General features: G+C 40.3%; 1 long non-coding RNA gene across 1 annotated transcript in view; it reads right to left on the bottom strand.

Annotated features, from left to right (window-relative positions):
* The window catches only part of LOC141767454 (uncharacterized), a 39,319-nt gene extending 21,145 nt beyond the window's left edge, over positions 1-18,174 (bottom strand). The window contains exons 1-2 of the long non-coding RNA XR_012593850.1: positions 18,120-18,174; positions 17,721-17,786 (exon numbers count right to left, since the gene is read on the bottom strand). This is a non-coding gene — a long non-coding RNA (uncharacterized LOC141767454). The remainder of the gene's footprint in view (positions 1-17,720; positions 17,787-18,119) is intronic.
* Between the last annotated feature and the right edge of the window lie 1,095 nt (positions 18,175-19,269).

Here is a 19,269-nt window from a genome sequence, read left to right as displayed (position 1 = left end):
CTAAATTGGAAGTATTTCCTCCTTTGGTTTGAAAGGTACGACGGCACCGTTTGCATATTGGCTTTTTACGAATGTATTATTACTCCTTGGTGATCCACTTCGGCCGCAAAGTACTTCCATACCCAGCTCTTGCTATTTGTCTTCTCAACGAGTCGAGGCGGCGCTAGCGCTGCAGCTGCACTTGTTGCCATCTTTCACAAGTAGTTGTTTTTTTCCATGTTGTTAGGCGTTCTTCTTCTTCCTTCATTTCACGGCAGATGAGAACACTTGTAAGCGTATATGCTGCCCCCATCAGATCCGGACGGACCGCATCTCCGGTACCTCGGGTACCAATGACCATTACAGGCATCGTATGGTACCTTCGGTACTGTAGAAAAAGAGTACCATCACGTTTTTCGAATTTTGGCGTTGACTCGGTTCTCGTTACATGCCTACTAAGGATTGAGATTGAGACTAGAGATTGAGATGTAAGGTAATTTTCTCAGACTTCTATACAATCAGATTTATTTTGCAACCAGAGGAGTCGCCCCCTGCTGGCTGTTAGAAAGAATGCAAGTTTAAGGCACTTGAGCATTGGTGTCACTTTTCAGACCCCAGAGTTGCCGCCTTCTTACACCTTTAGTTTTAGAGCTTTTTGATTCAACTCACTTGTTTTGGTGATTCAAGTATGTCTGTAGCTTTCCATGCTAGAATTTGAGACGCTATCTGAAAATGGATCTGTCTGGCTGTGTACCAATAATGTTTGTGTAAGTTTTCCAGCTAAACCTGTTTTTATTAATCAGATAACATGTCAATCAATACAGTAATTTTCATTTTATGAATTCATGTTTTTAGTTTCATTAGGGCCTAATGTACACCCGGCTTTTTATGTGGGTTTTGTATTCATCATGTGTTGGTTATCATGCGTTATCATATGCTGTTTCTTTATATGTAATGCTGCTCTGCAGGACCCAACCCAGAGGGTTTTGTTTACAGGATGTTCTTACAGATAATCCACCTGTCAGAGCTCGACAGTCGTGCACTTTGTGTTCTCACTGCAGGTCACCAAGTTTATCTGTTTGTCTCCATTCCTCCATCTATCCAGGGTTCAGTGTCTTTTTATTTGGTTGCCGTTTTCTGGCTGATTTCAGATCAGACCCACGGCCCACAATAGGCCTTCTGTGTCAGAGACATTCCTGCACTTCACTGGTTTCAGGTACAGGGAATCCTCGGCATCACCTACCCAGTGTTGCTTTCATCACAACACACACACTCAAACTGACGGACACACGTGTGCTGCCTCTTCTTCTTCTGCTTTGTTTCATTTCTCTGCATTAATACTTGAAGATCGTTTTTATGGTATTTTTGCCTTATTAGACATAGCTTAAAATCCTGTTGCCATCTACGTATTGTATTTTGTTTTGTTGTTGTTTTTATCTCTTCCCAAAGACTGAGCTATATATTTATGAGTTAGTTTCATACTCTCTGTAGTCTTTGCTTTCACAATATCTATTTCTTTTCATCTTCTCCATCTCTACCCCTATTATCTCTCCACCATCAGTACATTATTATTCTGTCTTCTGTTATAGTATTGCGTGACCAGAGACTTCTTATCACATAGTGTAATCGCTCCCAGTTGTTTTTGCAAAGGTCTGTGTAAGTGCTGCTGTACGTCTGACGGACAAGAAAACGAGCGAGGTGCGGTCACAGTGTAATGCAGGACACGTGCAATGCTGCAACTCTATGAAATTCACCCCGCAGGTTTGACAGCAGCTTTGAGATGAGTGGTGTTTAGAAAAGAAACTTACGGTCATTCATGTGTAACAACAATAGAGACAAACCTAGGAAATGAATAAAAATGGATGTGATATTCACATTTTAGTCACTTTGGTGATGGGAGGTGCTTTTGTAAAAAAAAAATTCAATTTTCATCCAAGGAAAATAGCATTGAAGCTTCACACTTGTATAGTCAACCCTGTCTCCTAGAAATTAGGTTTATAGTAATTAAATATAATTAATTTAATTTATAGAGTTCATCTTATTTGCAACAGAAAATCATTTTTGAAACAAATGTAATGCCACCCAGATTAAATTTTTTTTAATGAGAAAATAGTTATTTAACGTATCCACACAGCCATCCAACGGTAAAGATCAATGTAAGCACTCTACATATACTGTATTGAATATACAGGAATTTTGTCCGGGAGGCCAGGGTTCACATCTTGTGTGAAACTTTATGTGCACACAAGCGTTACATTTCACTTTTATTTTTGAATATAAGTTATTTTAAGGCAAAATACAAATTATTTTTTTTTGCCTAAACCTAAAGAAGCCTTTTTGTTTGTGTTCAAACCGTAATACGGTTTTACAACGTGTTAGAACGGGTTGCTTTTAAGTTTCACTTTCACTAATGACCTACATCTATGGTTCTTATAGCGACCGATAATGCCTATTTAATGGCCGGATAACAATCAAATCGGGGACATTTATTAAGGTAATTTCTATGAGGGCTATTAGCTAGCACTATAATAGCATTGTCAGGTGTTCCTCTTTTTGGCCCACCGTCTGTATTTGTCAACACTCAATGTTAAGCCCTTTTTCCCCGAAATGACTTCAACTTAATGTAATGCAGTTAAAAAGTGGTCAAGGGCGCCTGGGTTAGCTCAGTTGGTAGAGCGGGCGTCCATGTATTAAGGCTTGGTCCTGACCGCGGCGGCCCGGGTTTGAATCCGGCCTGTGGCCCTTTCCGCATCCACTCTCTCTCTCTCCCCCCTTTCAAGACTCTATCCACTGTCCTGTCATAAAAATGGAAAATGCCCCCAAAAAAATAACTTTAAAAAAAAAAAAGTGGTCAAAAGAATTAGCTGTTCTTATGCAGCACGATATGTTCTGATGCACAAATTGGATCAAATTTGAGAACTTCACAGTCAGTCGTTGAAGCTGTTATTTCTGTTTCCTGCTTCAAGCTTCAGCTTCATAACAATCCTCAGAGCATCTACGTCAATTTATTGGTTCTTTTCCCAGTGTTGTGTGTTTATGTGACCTGGACCGGGGATTAAATCAGCTGAGTGACTTTAAGACTCTCCAGCTGGGCTTTTGGCTGCAGGACCAGAGAGGAAGAGGAGAATCTGGGGTTTCCCATGGGGTTCTGGTGGATGGGTGTCAGGGGGTACATCAGGGGTTGAATCTGTTCTGTTTCCCCACTGAGTTTGTTCTTTCCAGAGGAGAAGACCCAGACTGTCAAAGACACAGATGTGCTGTGACAGTTAGAGTCCTCAACTGAAAGAACAGCACCAGTGTGTTTGTAGTTTCTGTAAATTTTTTTCATTTAAAACAACTTTTCACTCTAAATAATACAACTTAACTCTCACTGTAGAGTGCAAGAAATTAAAACTAACTTTTTAAAATGTAGCTTCCTTTCTATTTAATTTTGCAGACTATTGCTATCAGTAAGGGGCATGACAGTCATATCACTTGTCTGGTTGAAATTACAGGGAAAATCCAAAATACACCTATTAAACTGGTTCCTGAAATGTTGGGGAAATCCTTGTGTCATGTGGTTATGTATAAGTATAAGTCACAGACTTGTACTTCACAACTCACAAAAGTCCACTGAAGTGTTTGAGATAGGTTTATGAAAATAATCATCATATGGTGTTAAAACAAAGAGGAAGAAAAAGTCCTGATGACGTAGGATTAATGTTTTTTGTCATGCTAGCAGTAATAGTTCCCTAAAACATTACAGGAAAAGCTTCCCATTCACATAAAGGCAGTCACTAAGAAAAACTAAAAAAATTTGCCTCAGGTGAAAACCTTAAAGAAAAACATACTGATCCTGTTAAAACACAAACACACCAAATAAATCCTACATTGTTGGGCAAAATGTTCCCTCTCAAATGGGCAGAAAAAGGTCCTAAGAGGTCCTTAAAGTGGGATCAGGCTACATGATATCAGCCCAATAATGGCCTTGAGGTGCATCACAAACAACAATGATCACCATAAAACTGTGTTTATACACGTAAACATTAAGGCTGTCAAAGTTATCGCGATAATAGCGCGTTAACGCAAATTTATTTTAACACCAATTTTTTTAACACATTAACGCAACTTGCGTGCTAGAGTGAAGATACTGGCATCATATGAAACTAGAAAACCTAAGGAATCCATTGGTATCATGTCATACTAGCTGGTCGCGAAGGAGTCTAAATAACGCTCCGAACTTAAATTTTGACGAGGAAAAACTTTCAAGACCATTTTCAAAGGGGTCCCTTGACCTCTGACCTCCAGATATGTGAATGAAATTGGGTTCTATGGGTACCCACGAGTCTCCCCTTTACAGACATGCCCACTTTATAATAATCATATGCAGTTTTGGGGAAGTCATAGTCAAGTCAGCACACTGACACACTGACAGCTGTTGTTGCCTGTTGGGCTGCAGTTTGCCATGTTATGATTTGAGCATATTTCTTATGTTAAATGCAGTACCTGTGAGGGTTTCTGGACAATATTTGTCATTGTTTTGTGTTGTTAATTGATTTCCAATAATAAATATATACATGAATTTGCATAAAGCAGCATATTTGTCCACTCCCATGTTGATAAGAGTGTTAAATACTTGACAAATCTCCCTTTAATGTATATTTTGAACAGAAAAAAGGTGTGATCAATTTGTGATTAAATATTTTGATTGATTGACAGCCCTATTAAACATATGTCATTGGTACTGTAAAGTGCAACAGTGAAATTGGTCCTGGCACCTCCGATCACCTATAGACGTCACGCAAGTCATGAAAGATGACAGTAGTTACAATTTGACAGAAAACAACCTCTTGCCGTATAATCATTTAAGGTATTTTTCAAGCAAAAATACCAAAAAATACCTTGTTTCAGATGTCCCAATGTGAGGATTTGATGCTTTTCTCTGTTTTATTTCACTGTAAATTTTATATCTTTGGGTTTCAGAAATTGTAATAGGCATTTTAACTAGGAGTGTGAATCACCAGAGGCCCCACGATACAATATTATCACGATACTTAATTCAGGATACAATCTTGAGATACAACATTTTGAGATATGTTGAGTTTTGCGATAAGATATATTGTGATTTATTACTTTTTTAACTGAAAATTATGCAGTTTGTCAACATCTGTTTAATCTAATAAGATACAGTTTTCACTCTGTTCATCTCAGAGTTTTCATTCACATATCTTGAGGTCAGAGGTCAAGGGACCCCTTTTAAAATGGCCATGCCAGTTTTGACACAACAAAAAGTTTTTAAAAAGTTCTTATCTTAAATTGTCTGTCATTGTAAAACAAGAAGTAGTGTAGTATATTGTGGGAGAAATCTTTTCTGTCTTGTTTTCTCAATTGCAGAAAGTGTTCAATGTGAACTTTGAGGTTAAAGTTCCTTTCAAATGACTTAGTAGGGGAGAAATGCTCCTGTTTTTTTGTTTTTTTTAAAGCTACCTGTCATAAGAGTGTGAAAAACAAACTCATGATTCAAGTCAACAAAGAAGAACAAAGTGTTTTTGACTGTTTGACTGTCAGCTGACAATCTGTCCAACTAGTTTGAAATGACAAAAACATCCAAAGATGACAAAGAAGAGACGTCAAAATCCAGCCGTGTAAGCCTCCCTCTGCTCCTCCCCCCTGACCCAGCGATCCACCTCATGTTTTTCTGAAAGATGACTCCCTGTTCGCCAACACCTGGGCTTTAAGAGCAGGCACTTTGCCAAGAGAAGGAGAAAAACAAACCCGACAGGTTTCGGCTTTCCCTTCAATGAAAAACAAACGGGGAGAGAGTTGAGAGGGAGGGATGGTGGAATAGATGGAGACAGAGAGGTGAGGATGAGGGGGTGTTTGGCCTCAGATTCTTCTCGGCACGCTCACCAGCTGAGAGAAGAGCCTGTTTTGTTGGCCTCCGACACGGGACCAGCAGGACTTCCTCTGAAGTAGCAGTTTGCTGTGAGCCTGTGGGTGGGGTGGTGGTGGAGGGTTGGAAAGGGGAAGAAAGTGGTGGTGGAGGTCCACAGGGTTGTGGTCATGTTGGAGGAGAGAGGTTGTCCTCTGTTTCACCCCCCTCTCTAGGTAGCAAACAGGCTATAATTCCACAAAGTCACATCCACTCTCCAAAAGTCTGAGGGTGTGTTCCTCGAGGAAATCAGCACGTGCCAAAAGAAAAAAAAGCACTGAGGGGAAAATCAATGATGATGTTAAAATGTATAGCAAAGATAAAAAATAACCTTTCAGAAATGTGTAAAAACATTATAGAGCTTTGAAAATATTAAATCTAATTAAAAATATTAAAATACTGATATAAAATCTTGAGATGCTTTATTTTGTGTTAAGTGAAAAGTTTATTATGATCACATATTTTTAAAATCCATCCACTATCTGTCACTATCACAGGGCTGACACAGAGACAGACAACCGTTCACACTCACATTCACACCTATGGGCAATTTAGTCATTATTAAAATCCTTATTAGTAATAATAATAACAATAATCTAAATTATAACTATTTAGTTCATATATATGTTTGACTATCTGCCCAATATGGCTGATATTTGTGTTGCATTGCATTCTATCTTTGTTATAGGTGCATCATCACAACTTTAATCCACAATGTGTCTCTTTTTGATAAACTTCTGTTTGTCTACACATTTGCCAGTTCTCTTTCGTCCATTAGCCAAACAGAGATTTGAAACAGGCACAGACGGGACCTTTTTTTCCCCAGATAAAAACAACCTCATGTACTGTTTCCCAGTCTGAGGTTGCTACACTGGTTCTTCAAAAAACAACCCTGCTCGCCTGTACGAACCTCTGACACTGTATCCTCTCCGGGGGGATGAGCTGAACAAAAACAACTCGCTCCTTCAGCCGTGACATCACTGCCAGTTGTTGTTACTCTCTCAGCACTGAGGCTTGGGATAGAAATTAAAGAGAGAGCAGCAATAAAAGTATTAGTAACGCTGCCTTCACATGATAAGAAATTTTCTCTTCACTCACCGCGAGGTAGGGCGCAGAGCCTTGCAGAGATAGCAGGTAAAATATGTCCCAATAAAAAAAGCACAAGGAACGACGTTCACTGTTTCTAAGCAATAACAGTTGCAGCTGTTCTCATTGATTGCGCTTTGAAAGGTCAGCGGCAACCGAGGTCAAAGTTGAAATAATTGTAACTTTGAGCGCAGCGCTTGGTAGCGACTTTGAGCTGTGCGCCACACCAAGGGTAGCGATTCCGACTAGTTGGGCAGCACCGTTCTCCCCATATAAAAACAATGGCACAGCTAGCGCAGAGTGACTTTACCGCTGATCATGTGTGGGCAGCTTAAGCCAACCCAATCTCACACAACTCGACCTCATGGTGGCACCACAAGGAAAAGAAAGGGGATCATCAAAGTCATCAGGCTTCGTCCTCCAGGGACCATGAATATCTTGACCTTTCCAAAGTCTGCAGGTATTAATCACCCAATTTACCCAATCTGCTAAATCTACTACAACAGCTCAGTGGTTGGAGCTTAGAGTGAACACATTAACTGTGTTGAAGAGATGCATTTAAATCATCATTCTGTTGACCAACCAAACTGACAGGTATGTTCTTACATCAGTGATCAGGTTCACCACTAGAGGCTCAAGAGGAGCAGTGCAGAGTCATTTTACAGCTGCTTGTTTACAGCAGCAGCATTTCTCAACCATGGAGAGATACTGCAGGTTTTCATACTAACCAGTCACTACAACAGTTTCCCATCCCACTGATTTACCTTGCTGCATTAACATTCCTATTATGAGAGTGTTTCAGTGCAGATAAAAAACTCATTTTGATCACAAGCGCAAATTCACAATAGCTGCAATCACATACGTGCATGCATACACACACCTCTCACAGGTGTCTACGAGAAACGGTTCATGAGTTATGAAAAAGGCCGTTGCTTAAGTATAGGGGGCAGAGCTAACCCACACCAATGAAAACAGAAAGTCTCTGCTGAGACCAATGATGCCTCCCACAAGAATCTACGACAAACGGGTCATAAGTTTGGCCATGGTACATGAATCCGTTTAGAAATGATGCGCCTTTTGTTATAGGCTACACCCCCTTTTTGCCAATTGGCATGAACACAAACACACACCTTCACACCACACACTTGACCTCCATGCCAAATTTCAGCCTCCTAGGGCAAAAACTGTGGCCGCTAAAGGGTGAGGAATTATTTGCGGACCAACCGACCGATAGAGTGAGCTACAGTGCTGCTGGTTGCAACTAAAAAATGTCTGGGGAGACACGGATATTTTTCCAAATGTAGTGTCACTGCCTGTGACTACTTGAGATGTTTCTGATGTAGAGCTAGAGGCTCATTTTTCCCAGGAGCATCAGCTAAATATACAAAATGAAAATGAAAATAAAGAATAGTCTGCCCATGTACGGAGGGGAATTCGTGCTGCAGTGAGCCGACACTAAAAACAGCCCCATGTTGTGTTTACACTCACATTAGTAATGCCAACTTAACATTAGCAAGTCTTATCTCAGTCAGAGTTAAGGTGGTAACCTGTGTAAAATTGTCCAATCTGGCACAATGACACTTTAAATCGAGACCTGGAGTCAATTTATGGATAGTTTCTATTAGGACTGGAGCTGCACCATCTCTTCCACACAAAGTCTGTCTGCAGTTCAGTTCAGGATGCTTCAAATCACACAAATCTGTTTATTTCAAACCACACCTCTCTCCGCAGCTCTGCACGAACTTGCAGACCGCAGATTTATCTTATCTCTGTATTATCAGCATTGAGAGCAGTAAATACTTTTAGTTTCACTTTTCACAAGCAAGACACGCTGTGATTAATCAGAATAAGGATGCCAAATTATTACAATCTCTAGTATACTGAAGGCGTCAATGATATCAAGTTTCGCTTTAATGTCAGCAGGGATTTTTTTTCAGAGTAGGCATCAAAACAAAAAGTATTAGCTTGTTTTTATTACCCTGTCTTCAGGGTCGCTGACTGTTATATGTTTTTGTTTAGTTTATGGTAATTTGCAGAACATCTAAAGCGAAACTAGGTGAAAGGTTATGAATGAGGATCTCCATGGCCGTCACAGGATGGTTCTGCTAAGTAAAAAATCATCTGGGATACATTTTGAGCTTGAGTTTTCTGATGTTTTGATGAATGGATGTTTGAGCAGAGCCTCATGTTTGGTTTCACATCTGGCCTGGGGTGCTGTAAATGTCACGTAAACATATCAACAACTGGGAATATACTTTATGCAAGATGTCTATGTCATTAAAATCAGCAAGGTTGCCAAGGGTCAAAGGTTACAGACAACAGATGGAACAAATATGATATCTAGTATTATAAAAAAAAATCCCACCCTTTATTAGCTTATTAATATAAAGCAGTTAACACAATATTAACATAATGATATCCTTAAAAAGATTATTTTTTACCACATGTAAGTCAATAGTCATTCTCTTTTAGCTCTGTTTTGGTCTCCACCAACTCCTGAGGGAAATATTCGGTTCTTTAGCTGATAAACGCTACTTTATGTTCACCAGCTACTTTCACCAGTCTGCCGTTTGGTGTGGGACAGGTCGTGTACATTTGGTTTATCTGAGCTTTTTTTTGCTAAAACTAGAATTACCATCTAACGGTTGTACGCCTCCGCCAACCAGTCAAGTTGCAGTTTGACTGCCATGACTGTCCAAAATGTCATCATTTCATCATTTTATCCTATTAGACATTTGTGTGAAATTGTCATAATTATAAAGTGAATTCTGGCCAAAAACGTGTTTTGTGAGGTCAAAGTAACCTTGACCTTTGACCACCAAAATCGAATGAGTCCAAGTCGACGTTTGTGCCAAATGTGGAGAAATTCCCTTAAGGCGTTCCAGCAATATCACGTTCACCAGAATGGACCGGATGGACGGACGTGGACGTATGTACGGATGTATGTGGACATACGTTCAGACGTACGGACAGACAACCCAAAAACATAATGCCTCTGGCAACAGCTATCGCCAGCACGGACGCATAAAATTAGCTGCCTGCTGCAGCTGGAAACGAGGCTGATGACGTAAGATCAATATCAGCAACCCATTTCACAATACTAATGACATACATTGTTATAACAACACTAAGAGCCTATAGCCATGCTAACAGCTCTGTGAGGCCAGTACAGTGAACTGTGTGCTAGTACAGTGGTGCTAACGTCAGTATTCTAACATTCTCGCGATGGCAGTGTTAACATAATAGTGTTTAGCAAGTATAATATTTACCATCTTAGTTTAATGTGTTTGCATGCTAATATTTGCTAATAAGTAGTGAACAAAGTACAGCTGAGGCTGATGGGAATGTCATTAGTTTTGCAGGTATTTGGTCCTAAGCAATAGTATTGGTTTAGTTTTGACCTGCTAGATGAAATGTCAGGAGATTACCAAAGTCAGAAGGATTTATAATCTGGGACCACGAAACTCTGCACAACATGTAATTAGTTGAGATATTTCAGTCTGGACCGACCAACCATGCTGCTTACTAAAAACGTTGATTAAAGCAGCTTTAAAGGTGAAAGTCATTTTAAGAATATTTCTTAATAAACTAGAAACAGCTACTGACTTTTTTTGTGGCAGTGTTTTTTTTTGTTTTGAAGTCCTGGAATTTGAAACCTGTTATATATCTCTGTGACCCTGAAAGGGTAATGATAGTGCTATATGAAAAGAAATGAAAGACAACCGTTGATAAGATATAAATCTAAATCCTGCCTGTCACCACCACCTCATGACACCTTCATTTCAGCGGATATGGTGAAGTTGATAGAGCGTGTTTACTTCCTCTCGTCAAGACAATCTGCTGTTACAGAACAGGACAAAATGTACAGCAAACAAGGCTTTTATCCTCCGAAACTCACATGCTGAAGCTGCCGACGAGAGTCAGGTCACAACATGCACGTTTTCTGCACACCAAAAGACTAAAAATAGAGACTGTGGTTGGAAAATGATAAAAAGCACAGGAAATATTTGACTTCAGGGCATGAACCGTGATACAGAGACCATTTAAACCCTCTCTCTTCTCTTTCTTTATCTCAGTATTTGTGTTCTCCTCCCTCCACAGGCTGTTTAAATTTCACACACCAGTCGACTTTATTGCTCTGCGCAGCTGAGTTTATAACCTGCATGCCTCCTACAAGGTGGAAAGCACCTGAGATAGTGCACATAAAAACCAAGGTCAGTGAAAATGGCTTAATGGATTCGAGGTATTGTACAGTAATAGAGTTACGTAACAGTTACATTAAGCTAACATTAAAGAAGTGCTAAGGGCAGGACACCATAAAAGGTTTTTTATTACTGTAATATTAAACTGCAGTCAAACTTTTAAATGACGCAGACACAACTATGACATTTGCACCAATAAAAACCTGAGGATTTAAAAGCATCAACAACTGTACTGTGCAATCAGCTGTATTAAAATGAAATAGACTATCATAAAGAGAATCAGAGGTAAGAGACCTGAGCTACACCCTGGAAACCTACCCATGTTTGGCATATCGGTCCAGTCATATTCCTTACCAGATGTGGCGGTTCGTTGGTTTCTTTGAATCCCCATTAGCTACTACATTACAGCAGCTTTTCTTAGACTTGATCAAAGCATTCTGAAGAACAAGCTGCTGCACTAAAAGTGGTTTATCTCCCATTAGACAAACTCAGGATTTTTTGATGACCACTTGTCCCCTACCTTACTGGTAAATTGTGGAGCACCCCATGGGGTCAATAGAGTGCTGCAGGGATGACGTATTTTTGTAGGCAAACCCGGAAGTTAGAAACGGGTTCCCTCCATTGGCTTTTGGATTATTGCAGAAAATAATCTCTGTGGTTAAACACATGTTTATACTTACATGTTTTGTCTCGTAAAATAATCTCCACAATTTATTAATAATAATAATAATCTCAACACTTTTACGATTTCTGAAGCATAAATGCAATCGCCAGGAGTAAAAAGCTGCCGTTGGGCTATAAAGAACCACCCCACAGTCGCATGATCTCACATCACCACCACTACGCTAAAGGCGGACTAGTGTTCGATGTGATGTCGTTTAGTAGTCTCCTTTAGTCACTTGTTAGCAACTTCTTTTTTGAAGACAGGTAAAGGCTTCAAAATTCGCAAGTGGGGTATTTATTGATGTATTTTATGTCATAGAACAAAACCTTAAAATCTCTTCAGCTTGTGTTAACCGCAAACTTTATTTCAGGCATCTAACTAAAAACCCATTCCAAAAGAACCATTGACTTTGAGGCGAGGGAACCAGAAGCGCTAAAATGCTAACTCATTTCCGTGTTTTAGGACTCATTCCTGCACCACTCTATACTGGGACCATTTTTTATTTTTCTTATTCTATAAGCACCCAGAAATTACACTGACAGTGGATTGAGTTCAGTAGCAACTTTGTTTCCGACGAAGAAAGCACTACGTTTTTGTACTGCAGATAAGTTGTAGGGACTTGGTCAGGGAGAATTGTGGGCGTTCAGCGTGTAGCCAACTAAAGCACTTTGGATAAGGTTGGGGAAAGGCCGTGGTTTCAGTTAAATGTTAGTTAAACTAGCAAAACATTTTTGAATCAAGGCGACGATCATTCGCTAACCTAACTTAGATAAGTGGTTCCCAAACCTTTTCTGCAGGGACCCCTTTTGTAGATAAATTATATTTTCCGATTTTTGCTGTTCACACAGACCTAAGTCACATGGCAGGAAAACACACAGGAAAGACAGGAAGACTTTTAGCAACATTGTGAACAGAGTTGTAATAAAACACCTTGTGACAGTAGTGTGAAACCGGTGAAATGTCTGCACACTGAACCTCCCACAGCTTCTCTGGCTAGACTGACAGTTACACAGGCCATTGCACAGCTGCAGTGCAACACTGAGCCATGAGTCAGGGATGCAACCACCAACCCCCACCCACCCCCCACCTCATCACACCACCTCATCCCACATCCAATGGGACAAACACAACACACCTTTTGTGCTCTGCTCTCCTGGAGCTCCACATCCCAAGACTGCTTGTGGTCAGCAAACAAACACACACTGCAAAAAATACCAAGCGGCAACCTCCGGTGCTGAGAAATCAAGCCAACGCAGAAGTGACAAAAAATACGGTTCTTCAAATGGCCACTTGCGATTGGCTCCAAAAGCGAGTCAATCCCCATAGACCCCCATGTTAAAATGCCCAACTTTACAGCAGAAATAAACATGTTTACAGCCTGGTACAAGAAAAGGTTTTGGTCTCTATAGCTAATTTCCCTGTTCATAACAACTGTATGGGGGGTGAATTCAGCGTTGGCGTTAGGGGCGGGCCATGGGGGTCCAGGCCCGTCCAAAAAGGTTACTGTGCCTCCTCAGCTGAATTCTCTCCTGACAAAAATCTAAACTGAAATAACAGCTAGGCTATAAGTAAAATTAAGTCATTCAGTTTGGTAATGGAAGGACTTAACACTGCAATGCAAAATAAAGCACAAAACAGTGATAGTTTTGCATTTAGGAAACAACTAGGACATGTACTTGGGCTTGATTACATTGTTTTCTATTGGAGGGTCCTAACTGGCTGCGAGCAACACGGCGCTGCACAGCGCAGCGCGACGTTTTGTCTGAACTTCTATCGGATACCTTGTTCCTATTTTTTCCTGTCACTCATATTGAGAGGAACGGCTGATTAGTTTAGGTAAAATAAGCCGAAAAAACCGGGTCAGTTGTCCTGGATGTAAATGAAAATATTAACTTGATTACTGACACTTTCAGCACAGGCATTGACGCTCGCAGTTATATGCGTAGCATTCACTAGTGGTTCAAATAAAACACGAACACACAGCGCAAAGAGACAACTATGGAAACTCTAGGAAATATGAACCGTCACGACAATATTTCAGTAAGAAGCCTCGTTTTGATCCGCTCCGTTTGCGTGTTTTTTTTTTTTTTGTTGTTTTTTTAATCTAGCTCAATAGAAAAAAATTAGAGAAAGTAGACCTACAGACCTGGTGCATTAAAGCACAATAGGACCAAGAGAGTAAAAAGCATCCTGTGCTCCTCTAACATCTTATTTTTAACTGTATCTCGGCACCTGCGTGTCTGCACATTTTGACCCTGGCATGAGCAAGACGCAGGGCGTGCCGGAGGAGTTATCTGTAGCCTCCAGTACCTCCTCATTTCAAAACAGAAACCAAAATAAGGTGGCAGCTGGCTGGAGAAGATCACTAGATAACAACCTACTTGCTCTTGGCTATATCGTAAGTTATTTCCAGTAAATATAAAAAATAAAACGTGTGTTTTCTGATAAAAAAAAAAGTACGAACGTAGGAAGATAACAAGTACTACTAACTCATCTTTTAAGTGGTTACGTCTCCAGCTCCAGTCTGATCTGGAGCTCACAGCTGATATGTTCCTGGTTTGTTTACATGATGTTACAGAAGTGCAGATTTAACGTATTCAGTGGACAGAGAGCATCAGATGCAGCGCGATAGTCGGACGATCGCATCCACTTAGGACACGGTGTTAGTTTATAACCTGTTTTTGTGGACATAACAGCATGTGTATGCGTGCGCATAAGTGGCAGTATGTATACACCTCTCTGTCAGTTTATTTCTTTCATGAAACATGATAATGTTAAAGATACACTTAATAAAGGCTATATGAGGTGAAAAAAATGCCCCCCCCCTGTCAAAGCTGATTGCCCGTCCGCCCCTAACACTCTGGCGCCGACCCTGGGTGAATTTTTTATACAACTCACCCATTTAAATAATATTAAGGCTTAAAGTTCGGGATAATGAGGGCATGGCCGCTTTGAGTGACAGGTGGGTGCCGTACCAGGTCGCTAGCTGCAAGCTGTCTGTTTTGCTGCGTCACCCGGGCCGCCTCAGCTCCACCGACGATCCACCTCTTAAGCCCACAACGGCTCTTCAGAAACCTATGGGTGACGTCTCGGAGACTACGTCCATATTTTATACAGTCTGAATGTCAGTCAGTATGAACAATACACATTTATCCCATGAAATAGAAAGTAAACTCTCACCTCCAGTGGTTCATTACCATTATAGGGCTAAAAAAACTTTATTTTGAAGTTAGAAACGTACTGTGCATGATAAAGGAATACTGCAGTTTATGATGATTAAACAGCTTTCAGTTTTTGTTGTTAGTCTGATTCACTAAAACCAGGTTAGGACCAGAATCAACATCAAGGTTAAATGTCTTGCTCAAAGGACTGAGAGTGTTGCTCATCAATTTTTCCTCCATAGATTTTCCAATAAATCTGAATTTAAACCGGAAACTCTCCAGCTATGAACCTGCTTCTCTGAGCTTTAGGTCACTGCTGCCATAAATAAGTTTTCTGTGGGAAAGGACACAGTAATGAGACACAGGGGAGGGACAGTATCATCATTTGGGATTAAAACAGAAACAGAAACCAGAGATAAAATCATACTTGAGGCAAATACATTTGTCTACACTTTTCTTGTTCATTTCTTAATGTGATGAGGCATGTGTATCTCATGTATACCAGTTTCACTTATCTATTTGAAAACTAGGTCGCTGCTCTGCCTTCAATCATTCCATCTACATAGAGACACGGTCAAAGTGCACAATGCAACATAAACCTAAGACATCTATATTGTTCATTGGCTGATACCAGTCTACTCAATCTGTGTCTAAATACCCAGACACACCAAACCGAAGGCCAAATGTTGAGTCTCCTCACCTCTTTTGTGTCTTCGCCAAAAAGTTGCACTTGAACACACCGCCTACAGCCAACGGCCAACTATCACTTGCATTCTGCACAAGCGTTGGTGTCCCGTGTAAAATCAAAAGTTGAGTGATTTTTACTGATGACGTTATGTCACGTGACACTACGTTGCTGAGTCACATGTTGTTACGTCCGTAGCTTAAAGGCAGGGTTGACGATGTTCTCCAGTATACACTATTTGTTATATTGGTTGAAATGATCTTTACACCCCGACAGCGATCCATTACTTATGAGCTCTGAAAAAGGACTGGAAAGAGCCGTCATCTGTAGCTGCTGTAATCCTGTAAAAACATCTACCAATCACTAACTAGCGGTCCGCTTGGAAAGAACCAATCAGATGCCTCCCTGTCTCCCTGCTCGTACTCTACCCTTGGCGTGCACCAGCCTGAACTCAAAGCGCATCGCCGCCGCAAAAAAAGAGAAAACTCAGCCAAAGGTAGCACTGCCGCGGTTACTTGTCATGAGGTAGCGTTGTTGAGTTGAGGTCCTCTCTCCGCTCTGTGTCCGTGAAGTAGTTACGATGCGGCGGTGCTCGTTCATGTGTGTGGGGGGCGTTGCCTTGGAAGGAGCCCCGAGGGGAGGGGGTGGGTTTAGACGGAGCTCCTGAGGCGAAGCTACTTTCAAATTATGCTAGCTTTCCAACATCGTCGACCCTATCTTTAAGTTCCGTAACAAGCGTACTGTATTTTAAGCCAAACCATGATGTTCTTTTCAAAACCAAGTAGTTTTGTTGCCTAAACCTAACCGCAACTGTTTCACAACATGAACCATATGTTACAACGTTAACTGCGACTGTTTCACAACATAAACCAAAGTAGGGATGAGATCACTTTGGTACGCAGGAAAGCAGTCACTGTGTTCTTGAACTATTAACTTTTTTACAATTTAGTTCAGTTCCACTCATGGTTTTTGATCACAAACAACATAATCACTTTAAGACAACTTTTTCTCGTGTCCTAAAATATGCAGCCTGCGGAAATGTAGACAACTGAATCACAAGCTCCCAAAACTTTCTAAAATTAGTAGTGTCTTAAAGGGGACATACGCTCATTTTCAGGCTCATACCTGTATTTTGGGTTTCTACAAGAACATGCACAAGCACTGAAAAAGTGAGTTTTTTCAGTAGGATACGTCAATTTCAGAATGCATGTAAAGTGCTCTGTGCATTAAGATCATGTGGAGGAGACACGAATAGAAGAAGAAGTTGACATAACAGTAGACATGGTAAATCAAAGAGTGTGTAGAGAGGAAGTCAGATGAGCAGTGACTTTTATCTTCTTCTCCATCAGGCTCGGTCATCCACCACAATCACCAAAGCTTTACTGTAACCAAGTTGCTTTTATTTACCTTGAATTTAATTGTTTGTAAAGGTTTTCCGTTGGAGAACATTATGTGTTCAATTTGTTCTGTTCACATTTCCAGTTTGTGGTTCTGTTGCAAAATCTTTTAGTTTTTATAATTTGCTTATGTAATCTGCAATTAATGGCTCAGTGTGACTGGGCGTGCATGACGCTGAGCTCTTTGACCCATTTAAAAATCATTCACCTTACTGATCTATTAACTATCATTCTTCAGCCCTTCACCTCAATGCAGTATGAGTGCCCTTGAGCAAGGCAGTTCAGACAGATCTTTGGTGCACAAAGCTAAAGGCAGGTCAGGCCCTGTTTTTAAGAGTTTAGTTTTGTTGCTTTAGGAGCTAAAATGGGTTAAATGAACCACTGCATGTCATGACAGATACATTTAAACATTACTTAGTTGATGCATTTGAAATAAAAGGATTCTATTCTCACTATATTTTATGGGAAAAACTAGAAAAACAACACTGAATCTCACTCTCTTGCTCCCGTTCTTCTTTTCTCAAATCTCAAAAGTCGACCTTGGCTCATGTTTGTCTCTTCCTCTAAATGTTAACAACAACAACAACTCTGTTTACATGTGGGCTCTTCCCTCGATTAGTCTTTGTTTAACTTACCCATGAAGCCTGACGTCAGAACCCAGGAAAGCCCTTCCTCCCAAGGGACAACCATAAGACGATGAGCTGTGAGAAGTAAACACACAAAGAGAGATAGTTTATGGATGCGTTATATAAACTAAAGAGCTGGAGCGATAACAAAATAAAGTTGACCACAAAATGACCCGTGGGATACCAGTGAACAGGATGATCTGAAGTACATGCTGAGAGAGAGACAAACAGTCCCTGTTTAGCAGAAACATTTAATAAATAGTTTATAAAACACTATAATATAGTTGTAAGCACATATAAAGAGTGATTATTAATATAAAGTATGTCAACAATTATAACTTCTCTTATTAAAGGTGCAGTCTGTGATTCTAATACAATAATACACTTTTTGGCAAATTCAGTGAATACCTCCTCATGGTCCGCTGGCTGTCTATTCTGTGTGTTCATACACAGTCCTGGCTCTGTAAATGGGAAACAAACAAAGAATGAATGTTATTATGATTGAATACTGTCCGAGGTAGGGATGTTAATAATTAACTGTTTAAACAACATTACAAATTTTAACTGATTAATGCTAACAGTTAAAAGAAACATTACAAATTCATTAAAAAGCTTCAAAGGCTTGCCTTATGCATGGGGTTGCAGCCCGGCACTGCCGGAGAGGCGATGCGTAACGCCCAGGGACGAGCCTCAAAACACAGCTGTTTAGGAGGAGAGGGCCTGCAAACGTGACATTGAGGTACGTCTATACTCGCGCAACCAGAGGGATGGGTACAGGAGATGCTGAGCACCATCCACACGAGGCATAAAAACTTGTGGAGTCATCATGACGCATTTCCTAAAAGACATTCTGCTTCAAACTAAAACCTCAATAGAAGATTTGAATGTACAAAAATAACATTCGGTACAGCCTACTGTGTTTGTTTCCCATTTACAGAGCCAGAATCACAGACTCCACCTTTAAAACATATGGAGTTAGTACCAAACTAGCTCCATTTACCATTGTGGTCACTAAAATAGAAGTCAGCAGCTCAGTCTGTCTCCTCTTATATTAAATCAAACCATCAAACTGTAGAAGAACATGACAGTGTCATGCATAGACCAAAAAAAAACCACTTTCTTCTTTCCATAGGCCACAGAGGCATGAAAGTCCCGAATGACCATTGAACAAGCATGAATAATCTGGCATCTTAAGTCAGAGACAAGTTTATATTCTTAACCTTTTATTCCTCCAAGCAAAGTCAACTGAGAAAGAGATAGACAGCTATACATAGCTAGATAGATAGATGTTCAAAGTCATCTTCTGAATCTAAGGGGAATGTCAAAGGTACAAGATTACTGCACTAAATGTTCCACGAGGCAAGATCAGAAGAGAGATTTACAGCAAGTTAAGGGAAGTCTTGTTTTGTCCCAACACCAAAGAGGTTCAGATGTCTGTCCCGACATACGATCTTTACATGGAAAGATTTCTGCTAAGTATTTAATCATTTCCAAACCACGAGTGCGGTTATTACTGAATTCAGCAGGGAATCAGGCTGATGGTTAAATGTCTCTTTGG

Source organism: Sebastes fasciatus, chromosome 5 (genome assembly GCF_043250625.1).
Source record: "Sebastes fasciatus isolate fSebFas1 chromosome 5, fSebFas1.pri, whole genome shotgun sequence".
In the NCBI taxonomy this organism is placed as follows: domain Eukaryota; kingdom Metazoa; phylum Chordata; class Actinopteri; order Perciformes; family Sebastidae; genus Sebastes; species Sebastes fasciatus.
The sequence above is the reverse complement of the archived record's forward strand: the minus strand, read 5'-3'. Positions and strand labels throughout refer to the sequence as shown.